The sequence below is a fragment of the Nipponia nippon genome, unplaced genomic scaffold (assembly GCF_047370975.1).
Source record: "Nipponia nippon isolate SJK-2023a ecotype South Korea unplaced genomic scaffold, ASM4737097v1 scaffold_47, whole genome shotgun sequence".
Classification (NCBI taxonomy): Eukaryota; Metazoa; Chordata; class Aves; order Pelecaniformes; family Threskiornithidae; genus Nipponia; species Nipponia nippon.
This window is the reverse complement of record NW_028262366.1, coordinates 12,551-24,192: the sequence shown is the minus strand read 5'-3', so window position 1 is coordinate 24,192 and position 11,642 is coordinate 12,551. Positions and strand designations below refer to the sequence as shown.

The following is an 11,642-nucleotide window of genomic DNA, read 5'->3' as shown; positions in this document are numbered from 1 at the left end:
GGGAATTTAGGGTTCCCAGAAAAAAGGGCTGGTGGAACGGAAGTGCGAAATCCTGGAGCGACCGAGCTGGACCGAAGCACTTGTCCAACCTCTGGGTCACACCGAGGTGCTGCCGTTGTTTTTCCTGGGATTTCCAGCGTCCCTGGTTTCTGTTATTTTAATTTTTACCACTTATTATTTACTTGAAAACATCTAGAATAAAAACTTAAAGTAACAGTAACTAGAACAGTCTTTATGAGTAAATAACGCCTAGAGTATAGCTATTATGCAGAACTTCACAGACAGTAATTACTCCCAATTTCTATTACAAAATTACAAGCAGCAAAATATAAACAATAGAGCACTAATTGGGATTAATATCTGTAGAGAAACAACTCTACTTAGTATTAACCCCCCCCAGGTGCTAGTTAATCCCACTTAGCAGTAAAGTGTCAATTAAAACTTTAGAATGCAAATAAATAATTAAAATAAATAAATAATTTAGGGATAAGTCATGACTAAATTTAACTGTAGCTATTACTTAACAAACCAGGTGGCAATTATTCCTAATCTGTATTGTAATTAAAAAGAAATTAGCAATCCTTTTTTAAGCAATAAAGATAGAAAAGGAGTTGAGAGTAATTAATAGCTCAATCTAAATATAGCTGTTATGAAATAAATTGCAGGCACTAATGACTCCCAATCAGAAACAAAATAAGAAAGTTTTAGAATTTAAAATGTAAGTAGAATTGGAAAGCTAATCAGGAGTGTTTAATACTTAAATTATAACACAGCTGTAAGTTCAGAAGCTTCGTAAGTTCTCCTGCTTAGAACCCAAATAGTAATATCAAAGCTTTAGATTTTTTTAAGTAAAGAGAAATAAAAATCAGTCATTAAATAATAGCCATGTTTCAACGTAGGTATTAAGAAAATTTACAGGCAGCAACGATTCTCAACCAGAACTAACAACATTAGAAGATTTAGATTTAAAATAGAATCAGAAAACTAACAAAGTTTCATGACTGCCTGAATTTAAACACAGCCATTTTTGGGGACACCCCCCCAAACCAGAGGTATTAATTACTTCCAAGTAGAACTAAAATAAAAGTAAACCCAGTGCAAATTAAATTTGATTAGTACACAGTTAAATTGAACTTAAAAAAACATTCAGAACACTAACTGGGGATCGTTAATGCCTCTTACTTATTTAATAACAGCAACGTTAAATTTATGCATTAATGATGCCCAAGCAGTATCATCATCATAAAATTTTCCAGATACGAAGCAGAAACAGAATACTAATTAGCAGCAACCTCCTGTAATAATATCCTCTTGCAACGATGGCAATTACAGCATTCCAAATTGCGTTTCTAACTTGTAATACGAAATCACGATTTCGAAGAGTCATTAACCTTTCCTTCCGCCTCAGCCTCTGGCTTCAGGCGCTTTTGCTTCCTTGTCCCTTTTCCTGCGGCTGCAGAGAAACGGGAGCCTCCCCGGGCGCGGGTCGTTCGCTCACCGCCGTCGGCAGCAGTAAGGCATCTCAGCAGGCCGCTGGCGAACACGACGTTACCTAAGGGAACCGCCGCGCCCGGGGACGCTCCCCCTCTCCCACCCGGTGCTGCCGGCAGCCCGCGCCGCCCGGAGCCGTCACCAGCACGGACTCTCCACACCCGCCGTTAGCGCTGTCGCTTAAACGGCGACTGTAGCTGCCGCACGCGAACTGACGCGTTCCCCCCGCTCCGGCCCGCCCGCGCAACGCCCGCCGAGCACCGCCCCAACCCCGGGCCCGCGGGGAAACGGCCCAGGGGCAGAACCAGGCGCGGAGAGAGGGACCCGCCGCGGCAGCAGCGGCCGCTACCGAAGGACCCGCGGGGGAGGCCCCGAACCGCGGAGAAACGCCCTCGCGGAGGCCGGGCCGGCCCCGGCCCCGGCCCCGGCCCCTAGGGAGCCGCGGCCCGAGCGTGAACCGGCACCGCCGGGGCTCCGGCGGTCTCCCCGCCACCCGGAGCGGCTTCTCGGCAACGGATGGGCACCGCCACCTTCCCGCAGCGCCGGCCACCCCGCCTGGCACCGGAAACGGCCATCAGCGCTCCGGTACGGGCTCTTACCGCGCTCCAGGGCGGCCCGGATGCCGGAAGGGCCCATCAGTCCTCCGGAAGTCGCACTCTATGGGCCGGCAGTCCTCCAGCTGACCGGAAGTGCCCGGCAGTCCTCCGGAAGTCGCACTCTGTGGGCCGGCAGTCCTCCAAAACCACAGAAAAAGGTCCAAACCAAGCTGCAAGTATAACAAAAAAATAAACCCCCAGATCTTTTCTCAGGCTTTACTGATGCCCGAGCGGGGCCCTGCTGCATTCCAGAGTCTCTGGGGCTTCGTGCAGGTGCTGATGGTGCTGGGGCAGGGGACAGGGCTGGCAGTGCTAGTCACTTTTAATATTTTCTATATCTCCTTTTATCCAGTTCACTGTCTGTATTTTTAAATTTTGTTCTTGTCTGTTTCACTGTCCTTATTTTTCATCTTTTTTCCCTTTATTTTCTTAGTCCTTTTTTTTAACGTGCTTTCTATCTCTACTTTCATCCTGTTCGCTGGCTTTATTTTTTAATTGTTTCTTGTCTTTTCTTAGTCCTGTCACTTTTTAAATTTTCCTTCTATGTCTGCCTTTATCAAGCTCCCATCCCTACTTTTTAATTCTTTTGTGTCTGTCGTGTGTCCTGTTGTTTTTTAAATTTACTTTCTGTGTCTCCATTTTAGTTTGCTGTCCTTACTTTTAATTTTTTTCCTTTTATTTCCTTACTTGTGTCTCTTCTAAAATGTTCTTTCTATGTCTACTTTTATTCAGTTCCTATCTCTATTTTTTAATTTTTTCCTGTCATGAACTGCATTGCTTTTTAAATTTTCTTTCTATGGCTACTTCTAGTTCACTGTCCCTATTTTTCAGTTTTTTACTCTCATAATTTTGGTTTTAAAATATTGTTTCTAGGTGTACTTTTATCTTGTTTTTGTCCCTATTTTTTAATTTTTTCCTGTTTCTTGTATCCTGTCACTTTACAAACTTTCATTCTATATCTACTTTTATCAAGATGTCTCTCCCTGTTGCTTAATTGTTTCCTGTCTGTCCTCTACCCCATTGCTTTTAATTTTTCTTTCCTTGTCTGTTTTTATCCAGTTCGTTTGTTGCAATCGCACCTCTCCTAAGATCTCTGTTCCCAAAAAAGAGCATTCTTTTTCTTCTCTATGCCACCTAGGATGCCTCCTGAGACTTTCCTTGTGCTCCACAGCATTTTGGTAGCACTTCACCTCCCTTTCAATCTCTCTTATCCCTCTGAGCCTTTCACAACTCCTCTGCTACCAGTCACCCTGCCTCCCGAGACCTTCTTTGTGTACCGCAGCCCTGTTTTAGCTCTGTAGTGGACTTTGATCCTCTCTTGTTCTCTCAGAAACCTGTCCTTGGCTTTGTTTCTGCCTCAGAGCACTCTTATCATCCTGTCTGCCATCTAGGGTGCCTCCATTTTGTCCCCGGCCTCCCGAGGACATCTGTAGTCTGTTCAGATCACCTCCAGACTTCCTCCTTGTGTCCCTGAGCCTTCCTTGGTCTCTTTGGCTTATTCGGGGTCCTTCTAATGGTGTCACGATGTCTATGCCTTTGAGGTTGCCCTTAGCACACCTTTAGCTTTGTAGTGGACCTCGCACCCCTCTTGTTCCCTCAGAAGACTTCCTGAGTCCATATCTGTGACCAGCCCAGTTATTCCATCCTCTCTTCCCTCTAGCCGTGCCTCTGTTCGTTCCCTGGCTGTCTGATGACACATTTACTCAATTCAGATCCCCTCTGGATTTAATCGTCGTGTCCCCACTCCTTTTTCTGCTTCTCTGGCTCCTTCGGAACACTTTTTCTCCCACTCACAATGCCTCCAGAGACCTTTCCTTGTACTCCACATCATTCTTGTAGTACTTTGAGCTGTACAGCACTCATTTGTTCCTCTATGCTATCTAGGATTCCTGTGTTCAGTCCCTGGCCGCCCGAGACCGTCTGTACTCTGCTCAGATGATCACCTGAGTTCGTCGTCGTCGTCCCAAGCCACCTTTTGTCCGTCAGCACCCCTCTCCTCACAGTCACGACGCCTCCTGAGACCTTCCTCATTCTCTATGGCACCTTGTCGCACTGCATCTCCCTTTCCATCGCTCTCGTTCAGTCGGAGCCTCCCATCTTTCTTTGCTATGCAGCGCTTTTTTGTCTCTCGGCCATCGAGGGTGTCTCCATTCGGTTCCTCCCTCACTTAGTCATCTGTAGTTTGCCTAGATGTTCTACTGAGACTCCAAGGCTCTCACTGTGTCTCCAAGCCTTTTTTCCTTACCCTGCCCCCTCATAATTCCTCTACTCTCTGTAACGATGCCTGCTGAGTCCTTTCTTGTACTCCACAGCACTCTTGTAGCATTTTAGCTCCATTTCTTTTTTTTTTCTTTGTGTACTTCAGAGTGCTCTTATCTTACCCTTTGCCATTTAGGATGCCTTCATTCAGCCCCCGGCTCCCTGACGACATCTGTACTTTGTTGAACTCCCCGCTCAGAGTTCCTCATTGTTATCTCTGAGGCTTCTTTGGTTTCGTAGCCCCCCTCGGGACTCCTCCGCTCCCTTTGCCGAGCTCTTGTGAGACATCCCCTACGCCCTAGAGCCCTGTTTTAGCTTTGCAGGGCACTTTGCACACCTCTTTTCCCCTCTGAACCCTTCCTGAGTCCACCTCTGTTACCCCAGTCGGTCTTTCTGTCCTCTCACCTGTTCAGTGTGCCTCCGTTCAGTCCCTGGTCCCTGAGGACATCTGTACTTTGTTCAACTCCCTTTTGAGCTCATTGCATCCTCGAGACTTCTTTGGTCTCTCCGGCCCCTTCAGAACCTCTCTAATCCCTGTGACCATGCCTCGTGTTCTGTCAGAACCTTTTCTAAAGCCATCTTTGTGCTCCACAGCAGTCTGTTGTTTTTTTTTTGTCTTATACTATGTTTCTGTTTGGTAGCTGGTACCCCAAAGATGTCTATCATTGGCTCAGATCTCCTCTTGAGTTTTTCAGAGAAGGCGATAGCCTTCATCTGTTTTGATCGACACATCTGCCGTGGTGGCTTTTGTTGTGTTTTGCATTTTATACTTGTTCTAGCTACTTAGGTGTTAATTAGGCTGCTTCATACAGCCTCTGAGACATTTTTTGTATTTCTATGGTGGTGGTTTTTTTTTTTTTTGGTCTTTTGGGACTTATCTAGTTCTGTTCAGGGAGTCTGTCAGAGAGACCATCAAGGTGACTCTGAATCATCAGTGATTTACAGTAAATAATTTACTTTGGAACCAGAGATACTTTTGAGAAGGGATTCTTATGGGATCTAATTCTGCTTTGTCATTCAGTCCTATCTGGAACGTACTTCTGGTAGAAGTCCTTCTATGACAAGGTGACCCGCTTAGTGGATGAGGGGAAGGCTATGGATGTTGTCTACTTGGACTTTAGTAAGGCCTTGGACGCTGTCTCCCACAGCATTCTCCTGGAGAAGCTGGCTGCTCACAGCTTGGATGGGTGCACTCTGCGCTGGGTTAAAAACCGGCTGGACGGCCGAGCCCAGAGAGTGGTGGTGAACGGAGTCAAATCCAGTTGGCGGCCGGTCACGAGTGGTGTTCCCCAGGGCTCAGTGTTGGGGCCGGTCCTGTTCAACATCTTCATTGATGATCTGGATGAGGGGATTGAGTGCACCCTCAGTCAGTTTGCAGATGACACCAAGTTGGGTGGAAGTGTCGATCTGCTGGAGGGTAGGAAGGCCCTACAGAGGGACCTGGACAGGCTGGATCGTTGGGCCGGGGCCAACTGTATGAGATTCAACAAGGCTCAGTGCTGGGTCCTGCACTTGGGTCACAACAACCCCATGCAACGCTACAGGCTTGGGGAGGAGTGGCTGGAGAGCTGCCTGGCGGGAAAGGACCTGGGGGTGTTGGTTGACAGCCGCCTGAAGATGAGCCAGCAGTGTGCCCAGGTGGCCAAGAGGGCCAATGGCATCCTGGCTTGTATTAGGAATAGTGTGGCCAGCAGGACCAGGGAGGTGATGGTGCCCCTGTACTCGGCACTGGTGAGGCTGCACCTCGAGTACTGTGTTCAGTTGTGGGCCCCTCACTACAAGAAGGACATTGAGGTGCTGGAGCGTGTCCAAAGAAGGGCGATGAAGTTGGTGAAGGGTCTGGAGCACAAGTCTTACGAGGAGCGGCTGAGGGAGCTGGGGTTGTTTAGTCTGGAGAAGAGGAGGCTGAGGGGAGACCTTATTGCTCTCTACAACTACCTGAAAGGAGGTTGTAGCGAGGTGGGGGTCGGTCTCTTCTCCCTAGTAACGAGTGATAGGACGAGAGGAAACGGCCTCAAGCTGCGACAGGGGAGGTTTAGGTTAGACATTAGGAAAAACTTCCTCACTGAAAGGGTGGTCAAGCATTGGAACAGGCTGCCCAGGGAAGTGGTTGAGTCTCCATCCCTGGAGGTATTTAAAGAACAGACAGATGTGGTGCTCAAGGACATGGTATAGATGGACTTGGCAGTGATAGGTTAATGGTTGGACTTGATGATCTTAAGGGTCTTTTCCAACCTTGACGATTCTATGATTCTATGAAGTCAGGTAGCACGCGTGGTCTTGCTAGAAATGAAGCGTAACCCCACGGCATCTTGTTTGTTTTTTTTTTTAATAGGAAGCTAAAGCACGTAATTTTTGATAATAACATTGTTATTGCGTTTAATGAGCTACTTTCCTGCATAGCTTAGTATGACGTCTATCTTGTTTTATCTACGCCCCAGAAAAATTACGTTTAATTCCCTACCTGGTCATGTCACTGATGCAATAAATGTAACTGTAGTAAAAGAGCAGATTTTGTCATTGCCAGTAACTGTTGCTTTCTCTGTTCAGTGCTTTGCATGTTGCAAATCTAAGGCATAGGAGAAACTTTCCTGCTGCTCCTCCCGCAGGTGTCATGCCTTCTGGTGGTTTGCCCCTTCCCTTTCCCAGGTGAATGTGGGAAGGGTGGTGGGCGGGGCCCGGGGTATATGAGCCGCAGCCTCAGCTCAGGGAGCTCATTCTGCTTCTGGGCTTCTCTGGGATCAGTGTTCTGTTGTTTCTTCAGTTGACTGCAGGTTTTGGCTTGCCTCAGCTATTTGGGCAAGTGTTTTTTGATATTGAGAGAAGCGGAAGTGTTTGTTTGAGGTGAGAGCTTTGGGGCTAGTCAAGGTTCAGCAGCATATGTTATAGAAAGCGTACTTGTATGCAGTTTTCTTCTTTTTTTCTTAGGTCATCAATTTTGTACTGGGTGTTCAGGGGTGGCAAGATAGCTTAATAGTCTGGGTTTGGGTTTTCCTTTTATGTTCTAAAGTGCATTGTGTTTTTCTAGAATTCCTGATTTTATTGAAGATAGAACCTTGTTTTCCTCACCAGTTTTGCCATGCAAGTTGTTGACACTATCTTTTAATAGGACTGATGGTGAGATGATCTTGCGTGCTGGGTGGGCATCTTGTGTGCCGTTTTAGTGGTTTTCAAGAAAGCAGCAGGGACATAAGGCATAGTGCCTTTCAGGGTATGGAACAGTTAATCACCAGAGTACCACGTTGTCCCTAGAACCTTTGTGGATTGCAGCAGGCCCCTCCTAGATCATAAGCATCAGCACTTCGGTTGTCTTGTGGGTCTGTAGCAGAGCCTGGAGTCTGTGGGAAGATAAAAGGTAAGGGGTGCTTACAGAACCCAGGGCACGGCTCGGAAGAGCAGCTCCCGAGGAGCGGCTGACATGGGGGGTTCAGGTGTGCAAATACAGGGCAGGAGCTGTCAGGAAGGAGTGGGCTTCCTTCCCTGCCAGTTCAGGAAAGAGAAGGGGTTTCTAAAGTTTTGGCATGGGGGGTGCTTGGGAAAGGGAGGTGGGTTCATCAGCCTTCCTTAGATGGGTTTTGCGGTTTTATTTGGGTGTTGCTGAGGTTTCTTCTGGTTTTGTCTCTCCACAGATGATGGGAGATACAATGAAGTCACAAAAGATGTGTTGTAACCTGTCCGGGCTTCCACATTGCAACACGGAAGGCCAAATGTCAGACAAATCTCGACTCAGAAAGCATTGGGTATGTTAAGGTACATAAAAATATACCCTCTGGAATTCTCAGGTCTCTGCTCCTCCATGCCTCTTACTTACTTCATTCCCTGATCTAATTTTTGCATCCGTCCCTTTCACCGTCCATCAGGATGTCGCAGAAATTGTTACTTAGAGGCATTGACTAGACACTTATTTCCAATGCAGGCTTGTGTCACCGTCTGCCCTTGTATTTCTTGGAGAAGAGGATGTGTAATACTTGTGCTCTTAAAAATCTCCAGCGAAGAGTGTGTCTTTTATCGCAGTCCTAGGCACGCAAGCTTTTCCTATTTTTCTCTTTTTGCCTTTTTCCTTAAGTGTCCAATGAGGCTTGCTCTAGTATCAGTCATGACAATGATGTTTGTTTATAAACACTTGTTTATAGTGTTTTTAGCACCAGTTTCTGTAGTCGTAAGGTGTCCATTTTAGACCTTTGAGTTGCTGTGTTACGCTATTGTGGTTTTCCTATCGGCAGACTGCTGCTGTGATTCCCTAAGGGGCTCTGTAGGTAATTGAGCTCAAGGGTCTCAAGCCGCTTTCGTGGCGGACCTCTCGTCTTTGTGGCTTCATCCATTGGGCAGTCTCGGTTGCTGCACGGTGCAATGTTATGTTTTTGTGAGCTTCCTGGGTGTTTTGTATTTTCTGGGTTTTGGTTAGAATTTTTTTGCAGGATTTCTGTTGTTTATTCCTGCAGGTTAAGTCAGGTCTTCTTTTGACATCCAGGTCCTGTGGCTCTCTTTCCTTTTTTTTTTTTTTTTTTTTTTTTTTTTTCCTTTTGTAGTTGTCCTCACCATCGTTTTCCTGAGGGGAGCGCAGCTCTGGGGCATCTGGGGAGGCAGCGTCAGGATTCCTTCCATCTTTGCAGTCTGACCCTGAGGAAGTCTGGTATGCGGGTCGATAGTGTGAGTATCTATTATGTGGGTGCACTAATCGCTTCCAGAGTGTGTCAGAGGGTAAGGATTTTGTTATGTTTGGTGTCATGTTGTTCTGTGTATTTGTTGAAGCTGTGAGTTTTGTGTGGGAGGAAGCCGGCTATCTGACTGGTTTTGGGATCAGGTGGAGTACACGTGTTTTTAGGTTGTATCTTATTTGCTGGGTGTTTTGAACTAATTGTATCTGATTTTCCTAGGGAGTCACTAATGGGTTTGGGGCACCCCGATGGCAGGTGCTGTTGCTGCAAGGCAAAGCAGGGTCATAGCAGAGTTTTCCATTTCTGGGGAGGGGCTCAGCCACCTCCAGCACAGACTCCTGTTACGTAGCGATCGGGGATGGTAGCTTTCTTTTGGGCTCTCGAAGAACAAGAGGAGGATGGAGCGCGTTGTAAGAGCGTAATCATTTTCTCTTCCTTTGGCAGTACAGGCATCTGAGGGCCAGCCCACGTTCGAGGAACAGCAGCAGGATATCGGTGTCAACTGTCAGCAGAGGAAGGAAGCTTCTTTTGGAGGCCAAGATGATTAAGTAGAGTCCTTATTTGTTCGGTTTGATTTTCATCACGGGTGTGGGGAGGGGCTGGGACATGCAAAACACGGTCCCGGATCGGGGAGCTGTCTATTACATGGGAGGCTGTGAGAAGTATCATGGACACCACTGGGCAGGCATTAGCACCTGGTGCTTGGGTTTGACTGACCTGGCAGAACCATCCTGCCATCTGAAGTAATGCATGCTTCTGTACTGAGATTTTACTAGCTCGGTCCGCATCACCTTTGGCTTTTCCTCATTGAGCTTGTATTTTGCCGAGAAGCATCTCTCATCAAGCATTTGTGCCTGAGGGCCCTCCATGAGATTTTTGGCATCTGGCTCCATGAGATTGTGACCATCAAGTCGTATTCAGCATCTGTCTGCTGTCAGGTCTCCTGTAACTACGATGCAGTTCTGGCTTAAGACTTCATAGTGCCATGTTACCTAATGGCAGCATCGCGTATGCAAGCAGCTTCCGGCAGCCCGGCGTCTTGTCCCGTCTGTGTCATTGCTCTCATGTGAGCATGCTGCCTACCGAGGGGTTCTCCATACTGTGGTTTATGGAGTCCTTTAGGAGTTTCTTCTCCATAAAGGAAGAGTCTGTCATTATACCAGCCACGGTCGTTCGCTACTTGTAGCTCTTTTGGTGTTTGGCCTATTGTCGGTCTTTGCCTATATTTGAGTTATCTGGCAGTAAGTGTAATTTTTACGTGTCAGTGGGTGGTTTGACTTAATCTTGCAGTTTAAGTAATAGGTCTGGGCTAAGCAGGACAGTCGAACGAGGCGTGACAGCGAAGGTGAACGGACGGTGTCGTGGGCTGTGACGGGGGGTTGAGGTCGATCGTTTGGGATTTGTGCTTTTGGGGTCTCTGTGTTGCCTGAGTATGTAAGTCAAAGAGATCTGTTAGGCTGTTCTGTGTGGTGGGCTCTCTTTTAGAAAGCAGTATATAATGTCTGTGTGTCTCTGCAATCTCCCGAGGCGGGCCTGGCATTGAAGGTTACAGTTCCCAAGTCATTGGAGACGGACCGACTATACCAGCAGGCGCCTGATGTGGATGCTGACCCCAGAGGTGTGTCACGGGAGGTGAGCAGAGCCGTGTTAGTGGGCTGGGGGAAAGGATGAGTTGGGGATGTGGCTATTGGGGTAGGGGAAAGAAGAGGTCAGTGTCTACTTCTTACAAGTATTACTGTTTATCTTTTTTTTTTTTTTTTTTAAAACTCACTGATATTGCTGCATCAGCCTGGCTGGAGTGTAAAGCACAAATTGGCAAGGTTAGTGGAGCAAAGAAGGTTCACTGTTTGCTAGGGTATTTGTCAGCACCTGGTCGACTTTGTTCTATTGTTGCTGCAGATGCACAGTAGGGAGCTGGACACCGAAGGGATGAGGTGAGCGGAGCGTTGCGAGAAGGCAGGTCGGCACGCAGCGATGGAGGGAACGTGCCTCTGTCAGTGCCTATGCGACTAGCTAATGCTCTGTCTTGAAGGTGTAAAGCGATTCACAAAACTACACGCAAAGCAGAATGTCTGGCCCAAGGTCATCAGGCGAGGTGGGTGATGAACATCAACCATAGCAGCAGTTATTTTTGAGACGTGTAGAATTGTTTGAGCAGGTGACTGCTTCCAGGCACAATGGTTGCTTTATATTTTCAGTTTTCTAGGTGCCATGGGTGATGCTGACCACGACATCTGGTGTTAGACTAGGAGCGAGCAGAATGGCAAGGTGCTTCCGAGGCAGGCGTTGTTGTGGAAGAGGTCGGCGTTGACTGGTGTGATGCTGACTGATGGCACTCCATGTTTGCAGATGAGGAGGAGGATCTGGGTGATTGAAGGAACATCCTAAGTAGCCTATGTGGTCTTCGTAAAAGATGATTGCTGACCCGCAGCCCTCTGAAAGACAAGTTGAGGGGCTGATGCTATCTTTGTGTGGGTGGCCGGTTGGGTGGGGGAAGTGCAGGTGGGGCAGGCAGGGGTTTTAAAATCAGTGTAGTGGAGAAGGTGGTTTGAAATCAGGCACATTTGGGCATGGAGAGAGCGCGGGGTCCTTTCTGTAAAACATGAGCATCTGCCAGGCAGGGCAGGTCCAGCCTGTG

General features: G+C 47.5%; 1 long non-coding RNA gene across 1 annotated transcript; it reads right to left on the bottom strand.

Annotated features, from left to right (window-relative positions):
• Window positions 1-10: 10 nt before the first annotated feature.
• On the bottom strand, window positions 11-2,147 carry LOC148052443 (uncharacterized). Its single transcript, XR_015698521.1, has 3 exons — window positions 2,091-2,147; window positions 1,392-1,533; window positions 11-149 (listed from the first exon to the last, which is right to left on the bottom strand). It is a non-coding gene; the product is annotated as an uncharacterized LOC148052443 (long non-coding RNA).
• Window positions 2,148-11,642: the final 9,495 nt, after the last annotated feature.